At 36.8% G+C, this 12,261-nt stretch overlaps 1 pseudogene; it reads left to right on the top strand.

Annotated features, from left to right (window-relative positions):
- The first annotated feature begins 244 nt into the window (after positions 1-244).
- The window catches only part of LOC130611668 (macrophage mannose receptor 1-like), an 89,455-nt pseudogene continuing 77,438 nt past the window's right edge, over positions 245-12,261 (top strand).

Below are 12,261 nucleotides of genomic sequence, written 5' to 3' on the forward strand. Positions count from 1 at the left end.
CTGTGTAACATTATCTAGGTGTTCCTGCTCCGGCAGGGGGATTGGACTAGATGATCTTTCGAGGTCCCTTCCAATCTCTAGCATACTGTGATACTGTGATGAAGCATAGGCTTCACATTTTCCACTTTACATCCATCTATTATTTTCCATACTGTGCATTTTGTCTTCTCAGAGACTTTTAAACTGCTTGGAAATGCTTTTGGGGCACCCTGTGTATTCCCTTTCATATGCAATAAGCAGTGGTATGCCAAGTGCACAGAGGCTGGCTGGTCAGACGGCTGGCTATGGTGTGCAACCACTGCAAACTATGACACAGAGTAGCAATATGGATTTTGCCCATCAAAAGGTAAGTTCACTGTTCCCATGTAGCTTCCCTTGGGGCGGTATGGGCAAAACAGCACTAGTGGAATATGAATGTTTATAATAACACATATTTTACAATAATGTGTTTTAGTATATGATGTATTGGTACATTCAGAAGCTCTCTATACAAGGAAATAAAATGCCACATTAAGATGTGGTGAAAGATGTCATTGAAGAGTAAACCAGCATGCACTTCCCACTAATTGTGGGGGTGTTGATAAGCAGCATGATAATTTTGAGCTCCTCACTGTTTTCCAGCCAGGATGTGTGCTGTCACCATTGTACAATCCTTTTCTGAGGACCCCTGCTGCAATGGATGTGGACACAGAAATTAATGATGTGGGAAGATTAATGATGAAGTTAACATGTCAGTCTTCATGATTCTCATGTGATTTTTGCTGTGGTTTTTTTTTTTCTTTTTTTTTTTTTTTTTTTTTTTTTTTTAGTTAAGTGAAATATGTCCTTTTGTCCATGATATCAAGTCCTATTCATATTTCCAGGGAAGCAGTCTTTCCACTCTATTGTGACAGTTAACTCTGTAGCTCCATCCCTGGAATTTCTTTACAACTTCAATCACTTTCTGAAAACTATTTTCCATTTCTGGGATCACTTCCCTCTCCATCTCCCCTCATAGACTTGTTCTTGACAAGAAAGCTTTGCATTCAAAGTGTTGAAGGCTTATCCTAACACTTCTGAGCTTTACCCTATGTTCCTCCCCATTGCTCCTGTTCAGCATTATGTCTTTTACTGTTGAAACTCCCCTTTACTCCAGTTGATTCAAAATGTGTTTTTGGTGTGGTTAAAATCCATAGTCAAATACACTTTCCAAGTCCCTACAAAGTCACCTAGGACAGTGACCCCAAAAGGTATGTGATGATATAGGCCAATGAATAATTTTTAAAGCTTTTGAAAGTCAGTCCCATCTCTCAGTTCTTTTTTCCAATTCAACTTCATACAGTCTTTTGGGAATAATAATCTGATTCCCTTTTGTATTGTGCTTGATTGAGTGTGTATAGATAGTTCTTCAACAGAACAAAGATGCAAAGGTAATTAGAAGAGGGGTGCAACCCAGCTCAGCACCATTGTAGTGCCTATGTTCTGAAGCTGTGTGAGAAGCACATCCAGAAGCAGGTTGCAAGGTGGGGATTTGTCTAAGAACTGTTTTGATACTAAATTCAGGGCTAGAGCTGGCTCTCACAGCTCTCGGTGGGAGCTGCTGTCCAGAACGAAAAGGAGGAGATGTTGCATATCTTTTTATTGATTTCCCCCCGGATTTCTGACACAGCACTCCATGCCACATATTTTTCTATGTGATCACTGCTCTTCTAGTAATTTCTGAAATATGCATCTTCATGGAACAGGAGGCAATATTGACAGCTCTATCTGTCAGTTTACAGACTTAACTTCATCCTTCCCCATCCTGCTCGTAACAGTTTTGGTGCTCTTGAAAGAACAGTGCAGGTGATATTTAATCAGAAATCCGTGCATAACAAGAACCTGCGGCCCATTTGTTTCTGTGGTGGAGTTACTATCATCCCCAAAACAATTATTTTCTCCACAGACAAAGACACCACATGGACTACAGTTCTGCTAACAAAAGTTCACTACCAAATAAACTCTGAATCAGCTCTTATGTAGTACCAAGAAAGGAAGAGCTGTCAGCAGCAAAATGCAGAATTATTGAGCATCGCAGACATTCATGAACAAATATACATTAAAGTAAGGAATTGAAGTAAACCCTGACTTACATTCAGGATCTGTTCAGTCTATCATCACAGTTAAAGACTTCTTAGTATAACTTTGTCTAATGTCTATGGACCTAAATAAGCATGAGTAAGCAAACAAAATATTTCAGAATTTGCAAGTTAATATCAAAATCACTGTCAAGTTTAAACAGAATCCAAAGCATTCCAGTATCCTGCAAGTGTAACTTTGACTTCCTGTTTAAAAATGTTCTATTAAAACTTTGAGGGTTTTTTTTTGATGTGGTTGTTTGGTTTTTGTTTTTGTTTTGTTTTTGTTTTTTTTGTTTGTTCGTTTTTGAGAAAAAGAGATCTGAAAAGTAAATGGAAGTTTCATTTTTTGGTCAAAAGGAAGCTTTAAAATTGAAAATGAGAATTAAGAGATATCTTTGTGCCTAAAGAAAGATGTGGTTTTTGCAAATGGAGTTTGATATCTGATATTTTTTTCATTCATTTGACAAATTGAAACATATCAGTTATTCATAGTTCCCAAAGCATGGCTCTACCTACCCATGTATTGGTGGAGAAACAGTATGGAAGAAACTTTCTGTTGTTGTTTTTAATGATAAATTTAACTTCTAAAAGCTTTATTGTTTAAACTTACACTGTACCAAATAAATCCAGTGTTGTAGAGAATTTACCCTATTCTACAAAAACACTTTTATTTTTTATATATACTTTGTAGAATCTTATCTGTGCTCATTTGCATTAAGTGCTAGAATAAAACAGGATTTTTTTGTTTGCTTGGTTTTACAGTAATCAAAGCTTTGACCTATGTCAATATTTCAGGTATCTCAGTATCTAATGACATATACAGTTAGATATTTAAGAATTGCTAGTCTTCCTAGAGACGTTATTAGTGATTATTGCAAATAAGAAAGTGATTTAGAAAATCATTTATCTTCTTTTGGTTACATAGAGTTAACAGAAGGTACAAATTCTGCACTATGGATTGGACTCAACAGACTGGACTTGAGGAGTGGATGGGAGTGGATCGGAGGCACCCCTTTCCAATATTTAAACTGGGCTTCAGGTAGCCATGACTTTGATTCTCTATTTCAAAATAAAGAAAAAATTACATACCTTAAATACTGTTTTAAATTCTGTTATTATATAGATATGCCCCGAGATACGGATTTTAGCTTTCTTGCTTTAGCTTTAGAAAAAGTTTTATTTTCTATAGAGATATAAGCCAGAAACTTCTATGTACTTTGAAACTACTTTAGCTCTGAAGGCAATACTGTCTTTCCCAACCTACTCTGTCTTCTCTTGTCTCTAACAATAAAACTATGAGGGGGTTACATGTTCATATCCACTTAAGTGATACTACATTTCATGCAAACATGCCCACTACTAGAGAGCTACCTCAGTTCTTTCTAAAGCTGGGAGAGACATGATCTGTGGTGCTCTCACTTCAGCCAGGAGTGATCTCCTCTCGTGCATCTTTGAGCTTAGAGGTCTATTTGCCTTTCAGAAAAGTTCACTTCTTTCACCTGTACCTTTCCCAAACGAAGCCCTTCTCCAGGTTCTGGAAAACTCTGCATGGTTTTAAATCCTGAAACAAAAGCTAAATGGGAAAATTGGGAATGTGATTAGAAACTTGGTTACATTTGTAGAAAAAGAAACTTTACCTTGGTTCCCTCAGGTAAGTTTATATATGTTGATAATTAAAGTAGAAGCCATTACGTGAATTGCTTGGCATTCATGTTGACATGGATGAGCAACAGAAGCTTACTAGAAATAGAAGCTATTTCTCGTGTGTCTGGTTTGCTTTTTACAACCTAGACTTGTACCTATGTTTACTGTGTTTTGTGTCCATCATTTCCTTATAATGAGAATTTTCAAAGAGAACTTCTGCACAGAATATGTGAAATTATTTTCAATGTCATATCCCTCACATGGCATTTGAACTCCTCTAAAATGATGGTATTTTTTCCAAGGTGACATTGGACCTATTAGTCGTCCAGATGGATGGGTACCATATATAGATCACTGTTATAAGATCTTCAGGGAGACCAAAGGATGGGAAGAAGCTTTGGCCTCTTGTCAGAAGGAAGGGAGTCACCTGGCCAGCATCCAAAGCCTTGAGGAACACAGCTTTATGGTGTCTCAGCTTGGGTACAGTGAGTGTTTCCAGGGCAGGGCTTTTGCCTTTGCATATAAGAAGTACCAGTTAGCTGAATTGAGATGTAGCAACTGTACTACCATGAAATGCCTGCATGAGACAGAGGTCCAGTGGTGTTAGGCTAGTGCAACGCTTTCGTTTCAGATTTAAAACAGATGCTGCCTTCTGTGCTGCAACTTGCAGACCTACTCAACTGTCTTGACTTATGCTTTGCTTTGCATGAGGGTAGAAGGACATCAGTCATCCCAGTGAGGTTTCTTAGTAAAAGGATTGTGAAATATAACTTCCGCTTCGAAAAAATGCTTTTTATGGAAAAACCACATATGTGTACATCTTTCTGTGCATTTAGGGAACTTACAACATGGCTTTAAGTCATTCTCTGCATCTTGTGGTCAACCAGCAGCCAGATCAGCAAGCTCACAGGTCTTTGCATGATGGAAGAAGTGACAGACGAAACCTACTAAAGAAAAGTGTAGCTTTCTTCACTGCCAGATGGAAATGATAGGCAAAGCTAGCCAATGTGGTTTCCACGTAGCAAGCTGTGGAATTGCCTGGGCTGCCTAAAGAGTAGTACTCAGGTCACTGGATCTAACATGTCAGTGTGGTCTTGCCATGGTCTTTTTAATATCCCCATGGTCTTTTTAATATCCCTGGCAGAAACATGAGGAGTCTGTAGACCTGCTGCTGCTTTTTGCCCCGGTTAACTATTTGCCTTTTTCTATGATTAGGGTGGTGAAAGGCCTAATATAATTGTTGAAAAAGTGGAAGATATTCAAGGCAGAAAACATTTTTATTCAGAAAGAGTAATTTTCCTGCTTGGTGTCCATCCGCACAAGGAGATAGTTTCTGTTTCTTATATTTTTTGATTCTGGTATCATAGAATAGTTTAGTGACTACTGAAGAATTTGTGAGCATCCTTCTGTATCTTTCTTTCTCATTTTTGTGAATACTGTCTAAATTTACCTTTCATTTTTCTTGCTTTCCTTTTGTTAAGAATGCCTAAAGCCATAGGATCATACACTGGTTTAGGCCAGAAAGAACCCTGGGTGTTGTTAGTCCAGACTCAGCTTGGAGTAGGGCCAGCTTCAAAGTTAGATGTGGCTGCTGACAGACTTTCCCTGCAAAGTTTTGGATGTTGTCAAACCTCTGATGTTACTTATTGCCTAAACAATTGATCTTGAGCTGGTGAGTGTGGTCTTAGGGGCTTTCCCTGCTTTCTTCATTTTCTTGAAAGTAGCTTTAAAAACATTCATGCTTCAATTTACATAAACCCAGTATTTTAAAACCTGACCATTGCAACAAAACCTAAAGAGTAGTTCTGTCTTACCAACATAGAGTATTAACATTGGGCTGACTCTTTTCCCGCTGTTATGAGGAGGAGAAGTACAAATTTTTAATGAAGTGCAGGGCTTTTACTGCATTCTGATTTTTCAAAGTATATTTTAATGTCTTTGCGTTCAAAATGATCATACAACACTAAATTTTGTTTCTTAAACTTATGAAAGGAATTATACATTCTAGAGCTTGAGGGCACTGTGGAAAGGATGCAATGGCATAAAGAGGTCTTCTAGTTCTGTGTTTCCATGTTTCAGAGTCTACAGACAAGCCATGGATTGGGCTGAATGATCATAAAGTTCAAACGTATTTTGAATGGAGCGATGGTACACCAGTGACATACACAAAATGGCACCTGGGAGAGCCATCCACCAGAAACAACAGGCCAGGAGACTGTGTACTGATCAAGGGCCAGGTAACATTATTTAATACAAATTTTACTTCAATATTGAAACTAACTGAAAGTCACCAATGAAATTATTAAGGCTATAGAACAGATCTCTGAATGTAGTTTGAGTACATTCTCCCCTTATCATCATCCCTTCTTACCACTACCAGCTGTAGCTGTACTATTATAACTCAGTCTACTATATCACTGAATGTGAGCATATTTTTTTTTGTTATCAACCAGGTGAACCGGATAAGGTAAAAAGAAATCTTCAAAATGAAAGGAAAAAGAAAATTAATAGTTTACATTATAAAGAAATTATTCTTTTTCTTTAGATTATTCCTCTTAATCTCTTGGTTATTTCATTCTTTTTCCTGCCATAGGATGGCTATTGGGCAGACTATGTCTGTGAAAAGAAAGCTGGCTACATTTGCAAAAGAAAAGCTATATCACAAATATCAGGAGAAAAGGAAACTACTGATTAAGGTCGCAAAAAAGTAAGTATATAGAAATTAATATCTATTTCCCAAATCAATTAGATACTTTGAGAATCATCTAGAATTATTTGAATTATTTATATTATTTATGTATAGATGTTTTAGATTTTTTTTAAATTGTTTTTTTATTAATTTTACTTACTTTTTTTTGGTTTATTATGTAGTTTCTTTCACTTACTTTAAACTTTAGAAAGTTTACAGAATTTTTTGACGGAAATTTAAAAAAATGCTTAGAAGGAAACTAATCTCATTGCAAAAGGTTTTTAATTCATAATATTAATGATTATTGTGCTTAATTTCAAAATGTTATAGCTCACTTCATATATATCGCATCACAATTATTAAAAAGTTATACGAAAATCCTGTAATTGTGTTACAGGTCTGAAGAAGGTATGGAACCTACTGCTATTTTACTGGACATGTTCCAGCAATGTTTTCAAAAGCAAATACCACTTGTGAAGAAGATGGTTACTTAGACACAGTTGAAAGTAGGTATTATAATAACTTTTCCTTGGCTTATATAGATAAATGTTATGTGTTCTGAAATATTCCTGGAACTACAAAATCTAAGACAACATCAAGGAGCAAATTAGGCAGGTTAGGTGAGTTACAAATGAGGATTCTAGTTGAACAACAAAAAAGTCTCACTTTTGGTTTTTTGATTTATAGAGAGTCAGAATCTTGTCACAAGGTTCTCTCCCCAGGTCTGAAGCAAGGAAAATGAGAAAAGGGCTCATCAGATCAGACAAGTAGGATTTGTCACTTGTGTCTTTATGATCCCTTTACAGGTATGAGCAAGCTAGCCTTGCTGGGCTGAGGCCTGAGAAATATTTCTGGCTTGGTCTCTCTGACATGGATGGCCAAGGCACTTTTAGGTGGGCCAATGGTGAAGTTGTCTCTTTCACACACTGGGATGCGGGAATGCCTGGTAGGTGCCGCGGCAGTGGGTGCTAGGTGATCTCTGACTGAGGTCGTCATCCCTATTTGGATTTGTATTGACAATGTCCTCTGAGTTTTACTCTTTAAGCTTGCATTATATTTACAAGAACTGGCAATTTTAAAACACCATCTTTTAATTTCAAGGGGAACAATTTGAAGTGCAGTTTTATATTGGGACATCTTAGATATTCACCCATAAGATTAACTTTTTGTCTCATCTTCATGAGGAGATAAACACGAATTACAGGCAGGTCCTGAGTCTATTCCACACTCATCTCTCTGGTGGAAAAGTTAACCTCAGAGAAGAGTCTGAAATGGCAACTGTAAAAAAAGGATTTCAAGTTAGAATGAAAAAATCAGTATCAAAGATGATTATGTCACTATTTCTTGTGATGTTAAGAGAAATATATTCACAAAATCATGCTGTGCAGCAGCACAGAAAACAAGATTTCAAAATGCCATGAAGGAATCTGCTCTCCCCAAGATATGCAATGTCCCTCCTAGTGATCATTGGTCTGAAAACTTTCTCAAAAATCTTCAGTGAGGTTATAAAATGTAAGATAAAATAAAAGCAATAAAAAAACCCAGAAGACATAGAGTAATTAAACTTCTATAAATGCCAAGAGAAGACAGCTTGCCAGAGAGTCTATGATGCCAGCAGATAATCAGAGTATAAAGTTAGCACTCAGATCAGTCTGGAACAGTAAAGAAAAATTAGTTTTCTTGCCTCTGTGCTCACTGAGGAAGAAAATTACTTTTGTGCTGGAAAGTTTCTTTGTGAGGGTACCATTAGAGAGTCTATTTCAAGCTGAAATGCCAGGAAACTAGATTATGGAAAAAATAGATGACTTGAAGAATAGTAAGTCAGGACTAAGCACAGCTGCAGAAGCATCCATGAGCTGTAAAGGTTACATTAAGCAAACTGTTCACTTTAATTTGCGAGTACCTGCTAAAACTGCCTTAACAGCTAACGGATGAAAAAAGAGTGAATTTGTTATCAACATTTAAAATGGTTCCAGGGAGATGTGGCGAAATACAGACCAATGAGTCACTGGTAAATTAGCAGAATCTGTACTAAAGGATAGAACAAAGAAGTTGTAGTGAGAAAGAGACAGAAAATTGCTTGTGTAAAGGAAGGTCATGCTTAGAGCTCTCCCGCAGCTCCCCACAGGAGCCAAAAGCATACAAATAAGTGATATCTAGTTTGTGTGGTCTATCTCAGTAACCAAAAGCCTTGAAGCTAATCTGACACAGGAAAGGTCTTGAATAAAAATTTTGATCGAAAAGGAGGGGATGGAAGGTATGTTTTTTTATTGTGTTTTTTTTTTGTTTCTTTTTTTGATTTTGTTTATTTTATACTTTTTTTTAATGGTTGCTTTTTTTTTTACTGTAGAAGAGTTCTCACCACAAGGGTTTTCACTATAAAGGTGTCCCATAATGATCTGTGCCAAAGCCCACACTGTTCACCATATTTACAGACAATATGGAAAAGGTGAAATAGTGAGGTGAATAGATTTGCTGATGATATGAAATTATTTCTGATAGTGAAGATGCACCTGTGAGAAAACACAGGTTAATATTGTTAGAATAAGTGACCAAACATGATGGTAAAATGGCAGGTTAATGTTTTTGATGGACTTATAGCTGACCATTTCATTTCAGGAGTCAATTCCTGGCACCATGACAGACAGGTTCTTTAAAACATCAGGTCTCCAACAAGCAGGAATCAAAAACCAAATAAGAATGTTAAGAATACCTAGGAAATGTAGAAAGAACACAAATAAGCCATCATGTAAGTTCATTCCATGCATTTGAATGTATCTTATGTGATGTATGCTCCTCTAGTTCACTCTGAGAGAATATACTAAAATTACAGAAGTGACACAGGATAAGCTTCATTTTGTCTCTGTCAGGGTTTCCATGCCTGCCGTATGAATGCACCAAGGGTTTTGTTTCCATCTGTTTGAAAAGCACTAACGACCAAGGTTGTGGTACTGGGTATGAAACAGGTTTAATGTAAGTAGGAACAGGTCCTCACTTGAAAACACTTGTTTTCACTGTAGGAAAAAACAAACAGACAAACAAACAAACAAAAAAGCCAACACAAACTTTCTTTCTATGCATGAAACTATGCAGGATACTAAAAAAAAAAAAACAACAAAAAACCAAACCCTCAAAATCCACCAAAAACCAACAACCAACCAAAAAAAAAAAAAAAAATTATCCTGAACTGGTCATGGCCTCCTCAAACAGAAAATGCTACTCTTTGCCTGTGGGAAAACCACCTAAATTATAACTGCTATTTAAGTGTAATCTGGCAAGAAGTGAATGGCTACTGCTCAAAGGTTTTCAATAAGAATTAAACAATTTCATATAAGATGTACAATGTGTTTTTAATTTCTCACAAAAGAAGCAATCCAGGATGTGTAGCCATGAGAACTGGGACTGCAGCTGGATTATGGGGTATATTTAACTGTGAGACAGAGCAGAAATATATCTGTTAGCAGTGGGCAAAGAGTGCAACAACTCCACTTGTTCCAACTACTGCTCCAGTCCCCACATGTCCTGAAGGTTGGATATCAAAGTACCCTAGTAGTTCCTGTTTTAAAGTAAGTGCCTAATTAATCAAAAGAATGACAAAGGCTTTCAACTGTTTGAGGGAGGAGCGGAGAAGGGAAGAACAACTAAGTGTTGTTTTCATTTTGCAATATCTGAGATTGGAATATAGGAAACAAAACAACCCAACCAAAGAGGAAAAACAAAAACACCCAACACCCCCCCTCCAAACCCCAATCAACAAAAAAAAACCAAACCATACAACCCCAAACCAAAAAAAAACAACCAACCAAAAAAACCCCACACCCTGTATCTTCAGACTCCTCCCAGGATGCCTTGCTCTCTATCACAAACACTTTCCTTTCCCTTCATCTGAAAGGTGGCCTGGGCTCTCCTCTAGGCAAAACAAGCTAAAGGGAATTGTATTTCTTTCTAGGAATTCCTTCCCTTTGTTTGTCACCACTGCTCTAACTAGCTAGAGGGCTCTAGTGCAAAAATTTTATGAATAGAGTAATTAATGTTATTTCTCTTATGGATATTTACCTGGCTTGTATGAAACCTCACTTGTGGGTGAGTGAGACTGATTCTTTACTATAACATCTATAATGTGATTGAAAGTAATTTCTCCATAGTGTTTTTTACAGATGGGATATTAAAAAGAAATCATGGCTTGAAGCTTGAGAGTTTTGTAGACATATAGAGGCGAATCTGGCCAATATTAACAGTAAAGATGAGATACCATTACTAAGAAGAGCAGTATAGTGAGTATTTGCTGTGTGTTTATCTTGCCAGATTTAAGAGACGTTTCATATGAGCTGTTATGAATGCTCTTAAATGATTTCTGAAACATAAAAATTTCTCAAAAGCAAAAAAATTGTGATGCTTAGAAATTTTGTCTGCTCATGAATGTTTTTAACTCTTTCATGTAAAAAAGAGGTTTTTTTGTATGCAGGAAATTAAAAAAATCTAGTATCATTATTACTAGGTAGATGGAATTGTGGGGGGTGGTATTTTTAGTAGGGTAGAAACCATGACCAGCAGATTTACTTTTGACTCACCCTGAAGCAGTCAATGCTGAGATCAGTTTCTGAATCTGTGAAGGCCTTTCCTAAGAGAATATAGAGGAAATACAGGTTCAGTACTAGTACTAAGACTGATAATTAAGCTATTGCCATTGAGCCATAGAAATGTGACATATTTCTATGAAGAACGTAGGTATATGTATGCACTTCACAAAAGGTAATGAGGTGGTTATTACAACTTCACTGAAATTTGCAGTGTGCTCCAGAATGCTTAACAATGTGCTTCTGTGTGGTTTTTGTGTTGATGTTTACACACTGCTCTGCCTTGTAATTTCTGTTAGTGACAGTCGCTGTAGCTTTCAAACAATTTGGAATAGTTTATTTTCCAAATTTCCAAACTAAGGATTTGCCTGGAGTGATGGCTTTCCAGTGAATATTTTAATTTTTCATTACATTTGTTTGCTAAGATGTTTTGGGGGTTTTACTGGTATCCTCATCAAAGAAAACACTAATCCTTATTACCATGTCTATAATCATGGCAACAGCTAAAATCATGCAACACATTTGAATACATAGAAATTATCTGTATCTCTTCAGGAACTCCAGCTTTCTGCACAGCACTCCAACAAACTTTCTTTTCCATACTATAATATGAACACATAATGTAGAAAATAAATGTTCATCATACCAGATCTTGCATCCTGTCTCTGGCAGTGGCTGGAAGCATCTTAAGAGCTAATCAAACAGCAAAGCATATTTCTCAATATACTCATGCATTCCCCCAGTAAGTGATGGCTCAGGGTTTTTCATAACTGGAGCTCAGACCTGTAGTCTAAATTTATTTATTTCTATGAATTTAGTGAGTCATTTCTGGAGACCACATAAATATCCACAGAGGTCTGAAATGTTGCTGCAGGATTCCCCTCCTTATTACCCTTTTTTACTTCTGCTCTCTATTCCTTATTTTTTAACACAACTAATGACATTTCCTATTATCCTGTCAAACATTAGTTTCCATAAAAGTTTTGGGACGCTATTTTATCAAGAACTTTTTGAAAATCCCAAGTAGGTTATATCACATGGTTCTTCTTTCTGATTTGGATGTTAGTTTCTTAAGACATAACTTCACTAGGTTTGCAGGACATCTGTCCCAGAAACCACACTCCTTCTCTCATTAACCACAAGGAATGGAAGATGTGAACTCTGAGGCTTATAAAAAGTGGAAGCAAGGACAGGTGGCCTGGGAAGAGTACAGGGATGTTGTCTGGGAAGCTAGGGACCAGGTTAGGAAAGC

Source organism: Pezoporus wallicus, unplaced genomic scaffold (assembly GCF_028554395.1).
Source record: "Pezoporus wallicus isolate ANWC-B61680 ecotype Strahan unplaced genomic scaffold, APGP_CSIRO_Pwel_v1 scaffold_2584, whole genome shotgun sequence".
NCBI lineage: Eukaryota > Metazoa > Chordata > Aves > Psittaciformes > Psittacidae > Pezoporus > Pezoporus wallicus.